Genomic DNA, 15,733 nt, shown 5'->3' on the forward strand with positions numbered 1-15,733 from the left:
CTGTATAAACTGTTCTTTTGGATTCTGCTCACTTCTCTCTGCATCCCCCGAAGATCATTCTAATCGGAGGAGCTACAATCTGTTCCGTGTTAATGGAGGGAGATCCCCCACCAAGGAAATCACTGAAATGAGAAATGTACCATGATATGCTACTAAAAAAAACACAAAAAACCAAACTCCTCTTGACTAATGGAAATTGATAGCGCATAATCTAAATGATTTGCTTTGCTTGCTACATTTTATACTGTATTACTCTGATAAAAATAAATAAATAGATTTATTTAACCACTGACAGAGTCTGGGGACTCCTCCCTCCCCCATCCCCATTTCCAGGCCCAGACAGGACCACACCCTACCCATCCAATGGGCTGGCCAACTGCGTGAGCTGCCACATCTGGGATGCATGCAGCAACCGAGGCAATCAGAGCTCTGTCAGCCAGAAATAATGCCAGGTTTGTCTGGGCAATGAGAGGGCCCAGGCCTTAGAGACTAAAACAGCTTGCTTTTGAAATTAAGCTGCAGAACATATTAGCATCCCTAATGAAGCTAATTTGATTTGGTTTTCTTTTAAATAAAATGGTCCAAAACTAGAATTAAAAGGCCCACACTCACCATCCCTCTTGAATAGTCAAGAAGCCTCAGCCTTCTCTCGGGGGGCCAGGACACACCAAATTTCTTCCAGGAGAGAGTAATAATGTCACTTTAGAAGAGAGATTGGAAAAGGGAGGGCAGCATTGACATGACCTCCTGTCACCAGATCTCAGATTGCCTCTGAGGGCTCTTCTCTCAGGGAGCCCTGTCCTTCAGGGGGCCCTCCTGTCTGTCTACCTGTCTGTCCCCTGTGTTTCTTACTCTGTGTCTCTGTTTAGCAAGCATCTCTCTCTCTCTCTCTCTCTCTCTCTCTCTCTCTCTCTCTCTCTCTCTCTCTCTCTTTTCTCTCTCTCTCTCTCTCTCTCTCTCTCTCTCTCTTTTCTCTCTCTCTCTTCTCCTTCTCCTCTTCTTCCTCTCTCTTTCTTGTCTTTGTCTTCCTCCTCATCCTCCTTTTTTCTTTCTTCTTCTCTTCTTCCTCTTCCTTTTCCTCCTCTTTTCTCTTCCTCTCCTCCTCCCTCTTTTTCTCCCTCCTTCTTTCTCTTTCCCTCCCTTCCTCCCCGTCTTTCTCTTTCTCTCTGTCTTTCTCTGTGTCTCTGTCTCTGTCTCTATCTCCCACCCCCCTCTCTGTCTCTCTTTCTCTCTCTCTCTCTCTCAGTCTGTGTCTTTCTGATTATCTCTGTCTCTCTGTTTCTGTCTCTTTCTCTCTCCTCCCCTCCATCATTTTTTCTTGGTGTCTGTGCTTGTTTCCCTGCAAGAATCTCTCTTTGTGTCTTAGGTCTCTGTGGCTATCTTGTTAAATAGCCACAGGTATGCCTGAGGATCCCTGGAGGTGTTTGAGATTTTTTAAACAGTTTACTATTTTGCCTCTGCCAACAAACCCAGACATTTAACAGTTCTGGAGTTGTGTGTGGATATTGTTTTCATGTTTGGTTTTTTGGGGGGAAGGGGGAAGAAAAGATGGCAGTGGAGGAAAGATTCTGTGTCTCCCAAACACATTTCTTGATGAAACCATCCCTCTTCATCTAGGGTTGAACTGAAGAGAATACTAGAGCCTAGCTTCAGCTAAGTTGCAAGCAGAGCTCTGCCCACCTCCTTCCCCCTCCGGCTTCTGGCCCAAGACTTTTCATTCCCCACAGAACATACCACATACCCCACATCTCTGCTTTTTTGCTTTCATCCATGGAATCTGGGCCCTTGAAGGAAGACTCTCCCTCCCCAACCTCAGCCCGCCCCAGGACACTGGGTTTCCTTGAAGGCTGACTTTCTGTGGTCATGTTTCACAGAAGCCCCAGGTCAGCACTCAGGCCTTCCTGGTCCCCAGGGTGGCAGGGCCACCCGGAATCTGCTGCCTCTGGTTTTCTCCAGCCATTCAGTCATGTCCAAATGAGGAAGAACTAACAGTCAAGTCATGAGATTCTCAGGTTCCAGAATGCCCCCATGGTTTTCTCATCCATCCTTTACAGACCAGCTTAAATGCCATCCCTTGTAGAAGTGCCCTCTCCTTGACCGTAACCTCACACAGCACCCAGAGCTGTGGTTAGGAATTATGGCACCTGGGTTAAATACAGTCAAAAGGTATTGCCAAGGATAGTTTGTCTTGGTCAGGTATCGTTGCTCCTAGAGAGGAGGTAGCTCACTTCCCAGTGAGTCTTGCTCCATTTCCTATGTCATGTCTCCTATCCAAACCCTTTGCAACTGCCCAGAGAAGGGTGGGATGGATATACAGCAAATCTGGATGTAGTCACGCAGAAAGGTGGGACCAGGCAGAGGTGTAGAATCCTGCAGGCTGACCATCCAGGGCCAAGAGAGGACCATAAGGTTTGTAAAGGAAACATGATCCCTAAAATTGGCACTGATAGCACAGTCTGTCATCTCAAAATCCTTAAGGCTCTGCACAGCATTATTATTTTGTGACTTTTTAATTAATGCATTTATCTTGTAATAACTTGTATTAAAGTTGTCTGTGTTTATGGGTTATTCTCCTATAAAATCTTTGAGAGTAGAGATCATGTCTTAGCTAAACTTTGTGATCTCTAGAATTAATCATAACAGTGTTCTGCATATTAAAAGCACTTAATAAATATTTATTGAATTTGTGTTTTTTTTGTAAAATATCCTCTCAACTAGACCTAGATACCATCATGTTAGGGAAGAGAAAGTAGAGTCATCAAAGGAAATCTTAGTCCCTTTTCACCTACTTATCAGGAGTTAGGGTAGTCTTTGAATAGTTGGAGACCAGCTACTGCCATGTGCTTCAGAACTCCTGGACTAATAATTAAAAGCTGCTTCTTAGAGATTTGAAGAGGTATGATCCAATATCAAGTGGTCAGGGGCAAACTAAGTTCAGATCCTGGGATCTTAAGTCTGAATCTCAGGGGTATAAGGCAGGTTCTTTTCTTATTGAGATAGCCATCATGAGAGTTTTCATCATTCTTGACCCCGGTTTCTTCTATATTTAGACAATGTTTCCAGTTCTAGAGAACAAGGGTTAAAAAAAAAAAAAAACACTTAATGAAATGGAAATATTATTTAGCTGAATAGATATATATCTGTCCTATATAAGAATTGGGCCCTTTCCAATGAAAAGAAACTGAAATTTATCTAATGCCAAAATGTTCTCCTAGTCAAAGTAGTGGAAAGAGTACCAGTTGGGGAAGGTCATAAGAGATCTAAATTTTCCTCATGGTTTAGCCATTAACTTTCTGTTTGACTGGAAGTCACTTGCCTTCTGAGCTTCAGTTCCCCAGCCATAAACTTCAAGGATTTCTTCTAGCTCTAGAATTCTATGTTTTGAAGAAGTTGGGTGACCAAAGGCTGGAGAGTAAGGAGGAAAAGGAGCTGGGAGTCAGAAAAGTTTTTCTCTTCATAATATGGGCTGAGATCCAGTCCTTGCTACAAGCCATAAACAAGAGATGGGTGATTTCTTGTCTTCATGGGCATGAAGTGTTGTCAGAGGGAATCTAAGACTTAAAAAAAAATTCCCTCCTTTTTTTGATAATGTTCAGTTGGAGGAGAAGGAAATGGGAGAAGAAAGAAGGTGAGAAGGAAGGCAGATAACATGGGAAGCGACCCAGTTTGGGAGTGGGGTGACCTTAGTTCTAATCTCGGCTTTGTCACTAACTCACTTGTTACTTGGGATAAAGCTCTCTAGGGCCCTCAGTTTTCCCATCTGTAAAATGAAGGTGTTGGTTAGGTGATCTCAAAGGCCCCTTCCGGCTCTGACATGCTATGATCTATGACTAAACAGGAAGGGGATAATTGAATCAACGCTTTTTTTTTTTCCTTTCTGAAACGTTGCAAGATGGCAAATCCACCAGGCAGCTGGGAAATCACTTTAACTACTTTTAATTAAAGACTGACAAATCTGTAAACCTTTTCCTGTCCTAACCTTAGCCTTCTGGGCCCCCACCCCCATTCAGTTTGGACTGCATTTCCCCAGCAGGCCCGCCACATCTGTCCTCAGCATGTTAAAAAATGCTCTTTGCAGGCTCTGCATTTGTGGTCAGGGCTAAGTTTCCATCCAGGAGGGGAAAGGGCGTAACAAATCTGACTCATTCCCCCCACCCCCATTTGGCTTCCAGGAGCCACACTCTATTGGGGGACAGCAATGAGGGACCAAAAGCAACCTGGAAAGGAGGGAAGAGGGAAGGGTAGGAGATGAGCGAGCGATGGGAACAGGAATGGTGGTCATGGCGAAGAGGCTTCCTGAGAAAGTAGAAGGGAGGTTATTGGGTCTGGAAGACAAAATAAGTCAAAATTAGAAAAACCAAAGCCAGCTATGGTGGGTGGGGGTGCAATGCCCCATCACACACTTGGCTTGGAGACCCACACCATGCACAATGCACAAGATCGGGGAACATGCGGGGGAAGCATCTATGAAGTCAGCACATACCAGCGCCCAATAGACACAGCCTCATCCCTCTCTGAGTCCTGTTATCCTCCACCCTCTTTTTCCATCGAACCCCCTGGGTCTCTCCTGTTTGCTCTAAAGCGAGCAATCTCCTTTTCACCTACATCTCCTCTTCTCACATTCTTTCCCCTTCTCTTCTGGTTCTCCCTGGAACCCAGCCTTCTCCTGAAAGTATCAGGGTTTTTAGCCCCTCTCCAGGGATGTCTGCTCCTCCTCTCACGATTCCATCACCCAGAGTCAAGAGAAGTTGTCCCCACTGTCACTTTTAGACCTTCTCCAAGCCCCTGTCACTCAATTCCTCCCAGAGATCCTCCTACAGAGATCTCATTTTTGAACCTTCGGGTCATTATCCTTTCTCTGCAGGAAGCACAATATCATGTTCACCCCCTTTTTCTCTATTCCAAACCCAGATCTCTTTGAACACCGTTCCTTGGCTCCTTCAACTCCCATGACCCCCGGCTTCAGTCTACCTCAAGCATGAACATACCTCAGATGCATACCCCTGTTGAAATGGAATTTTCCCCAAGTGCTGGAATTCCTGAATTGGCTCTGCCCAATGCTAAAAATGGACATAGCGTGTCTACTTACTGGTGCCCAGGAAGTCAAGCTGGAAAAGACCTTGGTTTGGATGGAAAAGCTGGATTTGGAGTCAGAAGACTTGCTTTTATTGTCCTACTTTAGCTACTTTTTGGCTGTCCTCCATGCTTGTAATGGACCTTGACTCTAGCCCCAACTCTTTGAATCCTTCCTTTCCACCAAAATTCTGCTCAAACAATGCCTTCTGTATGAAGTCTAGATGTTATTACTTTCCCTTCCCCCATTTACCTAGTATTTGTTTTGAATATTATTTCTTATTATATTTCTTATTATATTATATTGTTATATTATATCTCCTGGTTCTGATCATTTCACTTAGCATCATTTCATGTAAGTCTCTCCAGACCTCTCTGAAATATATTATATTATTTATTCCCATGCTGCCTTCCCCCAGTAGAACATAAGCCCCTTGAAGGCAAGTTCTGTGGCATTTTATTTTAGTCCATCACACCTAGTATGATACCTGGGACTTAATAGGTGCTTAATAAATGATTGATAATTAATTCTGACAAATCATTTAACATCTGTGAGACTGCATCCCCCCTCCATAAAATTAAGAAATTGGATTAGATTATTTTTAAGGTTCCTTTAAGCTCTAAATCCCACAATACTCAAAAGAAAAGTCATCAGTGGAGGATAATTTGTTTTTTAAATCTAAAATGTTTCCCCTTTGAGATTTGACTAAATTAAACACTTCATCTGACAAATGATAATGCCTACTGAGTGTAGGATTCTTCTCAGAGTTAAGGGAGATACAGAAATGGCAAAACTAGTATGTTGAAATGAATATTAAATATAGAACAGGAGCTAAGAGTTAGAACTCTGTCACTATCTCACTTGTATTTCCTTAGGCAAACCATTTTCCCATTCTGGACCTCAGTTTCCTTCTCTGGAAAATTCCATTCAGTTCAATTCAATAACTATTTATTATTCAATATATTTATATTTCATATATAATTTATACTTTCTGTTTATGTTTCATAGATATAACATTTTTATTTATTTTGTTAATATATATTAATATTTATAGATTTCAATAATCATATTTATTATTATTATTCAACTGAATATTCAATGAATTAAATATTAAATAATTCAAATATAAATGGGGTTAAAATGAAGGACTATTGGTAACCCTCATTACATATTCACCTTTCTATGTACCAATTAGGAGATGAGGATAAAAAGACAAAGATGTCCTCTAGAGGTTTCCATTCTACTGGGAGAGGGGGAGGAGTAGAAACAAACATATACATATAGCCAAATAAAAATATGAATAAAATCAATACAAAGCAATTTCAGTGGAGGGGAGAGGCCCAAAACGAAAGGATCTGAAAAGACTTCATAGAAGAGATTGTTCATGACCTGAGCCTAGAATGGAACTGGGGTTCCAAGGGAACATGAGGAGGAAGAGCATGGAGAATAAACGCCAGAATCAGCAGAGTTTTGAATATTGGGCATAGCAATTGGTCATTTTAACTATAACTAAATTATATGTAGCATGAGAGGGGAAGTGATAGGAAATGTCTGGAGAGGTAGATTAGCTCCAAATTATTTTTAAAAAAAAGCTTTTTATCTTCAAAATATACGCATAGAAAGTTTTCAACATTCATCCTTGCAAAACCTTGTGTTCCAAATTTTTTTCTCCCTCCCTTCTCTCCCACCCCCTCCCTTAGACAGCAAGCAATCCAATATATGTTAAATATGTAATTCTTCTATACATATTTCCACAGTTATCATGTTGCACAAGAAAAGTCAGATCAAAAAGGAAAAAAAAAATGAGGAAGAAAATAAAGATCAAAAAAACAGCAAGAAAAAGAGTGAAAATATTATGTTGTGATCCACATTCAATTTCCACAGACCTCTTTCTGGATGCAGATGGCTCTCTACATCACAAGTTCATTGGAACTGGCCTGAATCACCTTGCTGTTGAAGAGAGCCACATCCATCAAAATTAATCATCATATAGTCTTGTTGTTACTGTGTACAATGATCCCCTGGTTATGCTCATTTCCCTTTGTAGCATCAGTTCATGTAAGTCTCTCCAGGCCTCTCTGAAATCATCCTGCTAATTGTTTCTTACCGAACAATAATATTCCATAACACTTATATACCATAATTTATTTAGCCATTCTCCAACTGATGGGCATCCACTCAGTTTCCAGTCCAAGATTATAAAAGGTCTTATTTAAATGCCATACAAAGGAATTTCTATTTTACCTTAGAGGGAATAGTGAGGTACTGAAACTTCTTGAACAGAGAAGTAGCATGACCAGAGAAAGTGGAAAAGGTTTAGACTGAGGTTTCATAATTTAATAAGAATTTACTAAAAGTCAGGAACTGTTCTAGTCATTGAGATACAAACATAAAAACTAAATACTGCTTGAGCATAAGTTTACATTCTATCAGAAGAAACAACCTGTACAAAGATATACAGAGATAAGTAAACATATATATGTGCATATATATGAGTATTTATGCTCTACTTGTAAGAAGCTATATATGTAAAGAGATACCAGTGTAACGATATAAATAAGGAAGGTAATGAGAAAGAGGGCTCAGGAGAATCCCTTAACTCTGTAATATCTTCACCCACTGGCAAACTGCTGAAAGACAGGGGGTTATGGAACAACAACATGTATATTGACAAATTAATCTCAAAGGGATTCACGAGGTGCCCATACATTTTTCTTCTGCTTCTTTCCCAGGGTTTTCAAATCCAAATAGAAAGAAAAAGGCACTAAAACATACATATGGATCCCTCCAAGTAGCATATTGACTTAGAAAACTACATATTAACAATATTTGTGTTCTATTGCATTCTTTTACTTTGCTAAATATTTTCCAATTCCATTTTAATCTGGTTCCTGTCTGCACTTAAGAGGGCCCTCTCAGCCTGTGTGTTTGACCTTTCTAGTCTAGGGTATTTTTATTCACTCCAGGTTATTAATCTCTCTCTGTTTACACTCTCTCCCATAAACCAACTTTTTCCAGCTGGCCATTTAATAAGATTGCAATGTGACTTAAAAGGTTTGCAATCTTCCCAGGGAGAAATCATTACTTTACTGTTCACACTAGTGACTGCATATGTTTCTCAATTTTCTCAGACTGACCAGTTTTTCCCAGCCTCCAACCACAATGCTAGCATTGATTACACATCAAGGGTTAGTGGCAGTTAGTATGCTGGACTCAGGTTAATCTGTATTTTATGAGAGCTGATAGTTAAATTTTCAATGTGATCATTTACATCTTGGTAATCAGTAACGCCCTACAATTCAGAACTTGTTTTGTTAATTATCTAGACTTTAAAAAGTAACGGAGAAAAAGTTAAAAGCAGATTAAACTTAAGTTTGTCCTGTATACATTTTCCCCCTGGAAAGCTGGTTGTTAAACATTTACCAGCACACCCCTGGTTAGCAGTCATTAATTTATTTACTGTAAAGAGGAATAGACAATAAAATAACAGTGAGGAAGGCAAAAGGACAAAGGGGGTACAGTTTTCAAGGCTCTTATGACCACAGAAGCAGAAAATGACTTTTCTGCTTGGATTCCTTCCCTTTTACGAGAAGAAGGAAAGGACAGATTTCAGAATCAATGTTAGAGGGGTAACATCTTTCCCTATCTCAGAGGAGAGGATGTCTCTAAGGAAGGTCAGTTGGGCTGGAAGTGAATCATAAAAGATCAAGATATAGTTTCTGACCTTGAGAAGTTTATTGCCTTAGCTGGAATAATGCATATAGCTAGAATACTGACAGTCTGTGATAGATGGATGGGAGACCCAAATAAAGTGCTCTGGTAGGATCAAAACTAGGAGAGGTCACTTCGCACTTGTGGAAACAGGGAAAGCTTCATATAGGCTAGCATTTGAATTGGGTCTTGAAGGACTTATAAAAATTAGGGAGGGGCAGCTTGATGGCACAGTGCATAGAGCACCACCCTGAAGTCAGAAGGACTTGAGTTCTTAGCTTCCTAATAGTATGACCCTGGGCAAATCACTTAACCCCAATTGCCTAAGTGAAAGAAAGAAAGATAAAGAAAAGAAAGAAACAAAGGAAGGAAAGAAGAAAGAAAAGAAAGAAAAAGAAAGAAAGGAAGGAAGAAAGAAAGGAGGAAAAAAAGAAAGGAAAGAAAGAAAGAAAGGAAAGAAAGAAAGGAAAGGAAGAAAGAAGGAAAGAAAGAATATTAAAAAAAAAAAGAATTAGGGAAAGAATAAAGCAAGAGCATTCCAGGTGGAACATGTAGAACTTGTGTTTGGGAGTAGGGAGTCATTCATGGGAAGGAGTTTAGCTTGTGGAGAGGGGCTGAAGTATGTGGAAATCTTAAGAGGAGGAAAAGGACTTTGAGAAGGCATTTGAGAAAGGAAAATGGATAGTCTTCAATATTTTAGATCTGCCAGCTCCCTGTGGGCACTAGGAAAATACCCCAGACACTTGTGGGGTGGAGACTCCTGGCTCCCATGAGGCCCCCAAAACTGCAACTTCAGCCATATGGAGGCCACCCTGGGTGGCAGACCCACCCACATACATACATTTAAGATTCTTTTAAAAGCTCTTGGGGGTGGGGCATGGAAAGAGTCTTCATCTTCATCTCCCCCACAGCAATCCCTCCAGCAGTGGTAGAGGAGACCCTATTTACATAAGGGATTCTCCTCTATAGGAGGGCAGGGCCAAGCAGACTCCAACTGTGAGCCCCCAGTTATAAACTCTGTTTCTATCAAAGCTCAACTCAAAAGCCCCCCATCATCCCCATAGCCTCTGAGCCTCAGAGGTATCATGAGATACCCTTTCCCTTTTATTCTATTCATAACTGATTTTGTTTTGTTTTTTGTTTGTTTTTGGAGGAGGCAAAAAGTGACTTGCCCAGGATCACACAGCTAGTATTAGGTGTCTGAGACCAAATTTGAACTCAGGTCCTCCTGAATCCAGGGCTTTATCCTTTGGGATATCTAGCTGCTCCCTCTATTCACACTGTAGCATGAGGTCATTGCCTATATCTTCAAAGCAGGAGGCAGGGAAAGAGGCCAGAATTAAGGAGAGATTCTGAAAGATTTGGCAAGGACCCACAAACTGGGTCCAGGTGATGGACCCAGCCTCAGAGCTACCCAGAGATCTTGTTTATAATGAGAGAACCGGGAGATTCCTCACATCCCAGAACTTCTGGATCCCCTTGGTCCCTCTAGAGAGGGAACAGACATCGGGCAGGCAGCTGTAATAGAGCAGTGGTACCCAGATGCAGAGAATCTCAGGAGAAGGGTGAGGTCCCATCTGTGGGAAGGGAATTCTGTGCTGCCTCTGAGGGGCAGGTGGAGGAACCAGCTGGCCCTCAGCAATAATAGGGTGGGGGAAAGAGCTAGACTATAGCATCTTTTTTAAAAAATGGACAGACTTAGGACTCTCCCTCTCTGCCTCCTGCCCCACAATTATCTACTTGGGAGGAGTACGGACTGGTCAGTAACAATGGGAGGAGTTGTCTTTCTGCTCAGCACATCTGGCCACACATCTGGCCTTAGCCTCTTATTATTTCCATAGAAAACAGAGGAGACCTGCCCCTCCTCTGTTCCTCTCTCTTAAGAGAAAGGGAGCAGGATCTGGTTGGATGTCCTTATATAGGATAAGCTGTACACCTGCCCCAGGTCAGGATGATCATCAAGGAGTATGGAATGTGTCCTTATTCCCTCTACCCTAAGTCTACCCATCTGCTACCTCTTCTGTTCTTTGTCTTCCCATTATTCTTCTTCCATCTGCTTCTTGCCTTTAGCTTAGCTTCTGTTAGTCCTTCAGTCCATTAACATTGATTAAAGGCTGACCGGACACAGGCCCCTCTGCTGGACCCTAGGGAGATAGAAAATCTAGATAATCTCTCAATTCTCTCTTTGCCTATGAGTCAGTAGGGTTCGAGTCATGTCTGAAAGAGCCAATGAAGGCTTTTCTCTGAGGTGTCTCTGGGGGATCGGGGCATGGACCTGTAGTGATTAAAATTCTCTTTTGGGGCATGTTTGTGTTTGGGGTGGGGAATAGACCGAGAATGGGGTGTCACCCTCTTAGATATTCAAGGTAGATCTGCTTTCAGGCCCTCACTCAGATACAAACAGTATGGGGTGAGCAGAGAGCCTGTGAGAAGCACCTAGGCTCAGAACCAAGAGACCTTCATGATGAATGGAAAAAAAGCACTTTTTAAGTGCTTTCTATACGCAAAGCATTGAGCTAAGTGCTGGAGATACCAAATAGAGTAAGAGTTCCTGCTCTCAAATAGTTTACTTTCTAATGGGAGAAATAACCCATCGAACAGTTTCAATTACAAGTGAGACGAAAAGATAATAATGGTAGTAATAACATTTTTACATTTTTACAATACCTACTATGTGCCAGGTACCGTGTGAAGTGCTTTACAATTATCATCTCATTTGATCCTCACAACAACCCATGAAATTAAGTACTGTTGTTATTCTCATTTTACAGTGGAGGAAACTGAGGCAGGCAGAGGTTAAGTAATTTCCCAATGGGTAAGAATCTGAGGCTACATTTGAACTCAGGATTGTCTACTCTGGACCCACCACTCTACCACCTAATTGCCAAGACCCCATGGTTTCTTAGGGTACAGTCCAAAGCGGATGGCAATGCCCCTGACTTAGATTGAGATCTATTCGGGATTTTGAACTGTTTAGCTGGGCCAAGGACTTCGGTGTCCAATAGTTCCGTCTCTGAGGAGATGGAAGCTTTGGCGCTTGCAGAACAATGCCAGATTCATCTCCATCAGAGGCTTAACTTGCCCACCCGGGCCAGGAGTCCGCGGTCAGTAGCGTGAGGAGAGTGGGAACCCTTCCCCACGGGGGTTCCTGACGGACGCTAGCGGGGGCCAGGCGGCTTGGGGAGGGGGCCGGGGAGGGAAGGGCGCTCCTGGTCTCGGGGAGCTGAGCCGTTTCCCTGAGGGGTGAGGGGGCACTTCCTGCCCCCCTCGGGGTGCCCTGCTGCTTGTTCCCCGCACGCCCCGGTACGGCGCGGTCTTGCGTTTCAGGCGGATGCCCCGTTCTGGGATTCGTCCGCTGTGTGGCTCAGGGATGATGCTCTTCTGTTTTCCGTTATCTGACAATATTGAGGCTCTTGGGTGATGGAGCCTGGCGGCGTGGGAGGGGACTCTGGGTGTGTGTCCCAGGGAAACAGCCAGACTACCCTGCCCAGAGCCTCCAAGGGAAGGGAAGCCTCTGCCCCTCGGGTCCTGCGCCCCGCGGGCCCGTGGTCCCCATTCTCTGCAATCCCCTCCTCGTCTCCCCACACCCCCAACCCTCTAGGAAGCTCAGCCCCCTTGTCAATTTGGAGGACTTTCTCAGGGTGAGTTAGTTAATCTCCCTGACGGGCCCCAGGCCCTCTGTCCAAACGTTTGACAAGGTCACATGACAAGACACCCAGGGAGAGGGGCCAGGGCTGGTGAATGACAAGGTCACATGATCACAGGCTGACCCTGCCAGAAAGTGTGAATGTGACTGACAGTTTCCTTCAATGTTTAAGCGGGACGATTCCCCATAGAAAACCGCGGGGCCGTTCCTGAGGCCGGCGGAGCGGGGTGGGGCAGGGAGAGGGGCCCGAGAGCCGGCCTGGAGGAGCTCCCGAACATCTGAGTCTGGGGCTGATTTGTCCTCTCCGAGCCGGAGCCCGAGGGCTTTGCGAGGCGATTGTTATCTCTGAGCTGGAGCTGGCCGGCGGCGTGGGGAAGTGTCCCATTATTGTTTGTGGGGAGGGGGATGCGGGGCAGCGTCCGCTTAGGGGAGGCACTGGGCAGTCCGTGTGTGGACCAGAAGCCCAGCCTGGGCAGAAGGTGGGGTTTTGTACCAGAGCCTCGGGGTAGGTGAGAGTCCAGTGATTGGACTGGGGACCTGGGCTGGAGGGAATCGGATTGCGGGGATGGGGTATTGTCTGCCGGGGCGGGGGAGGAGGGGGATTGATTGCGGAGGAAAGGCGGAGACGGGGGTCCAGTCCCGTTGTCTCTGAATCTCGGAGGGTATGTGTCTTTGCGTTGGAGGGGGAGGGGGAGAGCTGTTGCTCCTAGTTAATTGTGGTCTAAGAGCCTGGCTCCGGGACTGAGAGGAGTTGGTCGCTGGCTGGGGGAAAGTTCAAGCTTTTGCAATTATTCTCCTCCCTGACAGACCTGGGAAGTGCTGAGGTTGTTTCCCTGCAGATGTTTCACCAGCAATCCCCATTCATCCAGCTCTTCCTAAAATAAACATTTTTTTCCTACTGACCCCACCCATCTTGGTTCTGACTGAGGCTCTCTCTCCAAACCCTCCAAAAAAGACCCTGTCTTCAATTTGAAGAATAAGCATTAGAGAGAGGGAGGCAGCAGAATGCACACTAGAGTGATGAGCACAAATTGATCATCAGCAGCCTAGGCTAGGGACAGAAGCTCCTCCTGGCCACATCTGGTTTAGTCCCCAGCCCTCTGTTCTCTCTCCTGCCCGTGGAACTGGAGCTGGAGCATCTGGGTTTGGAGATGATCTCATCTGCGATACTATTTGCGTGATAGTGGGCAGCTCACTGGGCAACTAAGTGGCTCAGCGGATAGACCACTGGGCCTGGAATCAGGAAAACCTGACTTCAAATCTCTCAGAGGCTTACTAGCTGTGTGATCCTGGGCAAGTCACTTAACCCTGTCTGTCTTAATTTCCTCAATTTATAAAATGAGCTAGAGAAGGAAATGGCAAACTGCTGCAGTATCTTTTCCAAGAAAACCCCAAATGGGTTCACAACAGCAGAACAAGTCATTCAATCTCTCTGAGTCTCATTTTTCTCATATGTAAAATGTGACAGTTGGGCTAAATGTCCTCTAAAGGACCTCCCCATTTCTATAGCTATGATCCTGTGACCCCATCCCCCCAGTTCTCTCTCTCTCTCTCTCTCTCTCTCTCTCTCTCTCTCTCTCTCTCTCTCTCTCTCTCTCTCTCTCTCCTCTCCTCTCCTCTCCTCTCCTCTCCTCTCTGTCTCTATCTCTTTCTCTGTCTCTGTCTGTCTCTCTCTTTCTCTGTCTCTCTCATTCTCTCTCTCCTTCTCCCTTTCCCCCTCTGCCTCTGTCTCTCCCTTTCTCTTTCTCTCCTTCTCTCTCCCTCCTCTCTCTCTGTCTCTGTCTTGCATTTTCTCTCTGTCTCTGTCTCTCTTTCATTTTCTCTCTCTCTTTCTCTGTCTCTCTGTGTCTCTGTGTCTCTCTGTCTGTCTCTCTCTCTGTCTCTGTGTCTGTCTCTCTCTCTGTCTCTGTCTCTCTCTCTCTCTCTCTCTCTCTCTCTCTCTCTCTCTCTCTCTCACACACACACACACACACACACACACACACACACACACACACCTCTGTCTTTAATTTTTCCCTATCTGAAAAAGATTAACAAATTTCACCTGAATATCTGACCTCTGTCTCCAAAGTTCCAGACTCATCTTCACCTGGATTCAATTCAGCAAATATTTGTTGAGTGTCTACTGAGTACTGAGCATCGTGCTAAGGCTTTCATGCCTTTAACTTTTATGTCCTCTTTCCATTCAAGCAACATTCATAGAATGCCTACTATATTCAAGGTGCCACACAAGGCACTGAGAATACAATGACCAAATGGCCCACTGGAGAGCATACTACATGTAAGGAGTTGTTCAGAGCCTCTCTGAGGCTTTGGATCTTAGGAAGGGGTGCAATTAGCTTGACATTCTCTGCCTTTTTTTTCCCTACCTACTAATCTACTTGGAAAACTGGAAAAAGCTCAGTATCTGAAAATTGGGGAACCCTAAATATTCGAGCTATTTGGTAGTTTTGGGGTAAATAAATGACCCCAACTTGCTGTTTAACCTTCAGAATTTAAAATTAGAAATTGTATGAAGTCTCATCATAACCTAGGATTAAGTTTCCTCCAGAGGGACCCAAGCTCCCAAGGTCCTGGACTAGAAAGAGAAATCTAAAGAAAGATTATGCTGGAGATATCTGACAATCTCTGTAAAATAGGACCCTGAAAGAATAAGACAGGAAAACCAAAGGGGAGTTTTTCCATTGGTCCCACGAAAGAATTTGTTTCTTCTGACATCTATCTAACAGCAAAAAGTCTATGGGTTTTAAACTACTAGCATGGTTCAGTGCCTGCTCCCTCCATAAGGAAGAGATAGCTGAAGATTTCTGCCAAGCCAGGAGCTAGAGATGACTGGGTTACAGAAATTAAGCATTCAGTAAAGTGGAATCTATCCAAACAGCTTTAGACCAAGGTATGATTTGGTCCTCCAAATATGTGTGTCATGGTCATAAATGTTCTCTATGTATGTTACTCTTCACATGTATCTATTGACCACTCATGTTAGCTACATGTGTGCCCTTTCTATATTTGTCCCTTATGTATGTTCCCTTCTTTCTGTTGATTTTGTGTATATTTGTGGGAAATAGTGCACCAATTTTATAGGGGGAAATGTTTTCTTACTATGTCATTTCATTAAGTGCTTTTGCTTTGCTTTGAATGAATTGTGTCCTCTGGCTGTTTATTAAAAGTAAAGTTATTGATGGGGGCTCATGAGCTTTGTATTTAAGAGGATACAAATCTTTATTTTTTAATTTATTTTTTCTAATAGTTTTTTAGTTGATTCTCTATGATTCTCTAAGTATATCATCTGCAGAGAGTGA

Source organism: Sarcophilus harrisii, chromosome 1 (assembly GCF_902635505.1).
Source record: "Sarcophilus harrisii chromosome 1, mSarHar1.11, whole genome shotgun sequence".
NCBI lineage: Eukaryota > Metazoa > Chordata > Mammalia > Dasyuromorphia > Dasyuridae > Sarcophilus > Sarcophilus harrisii.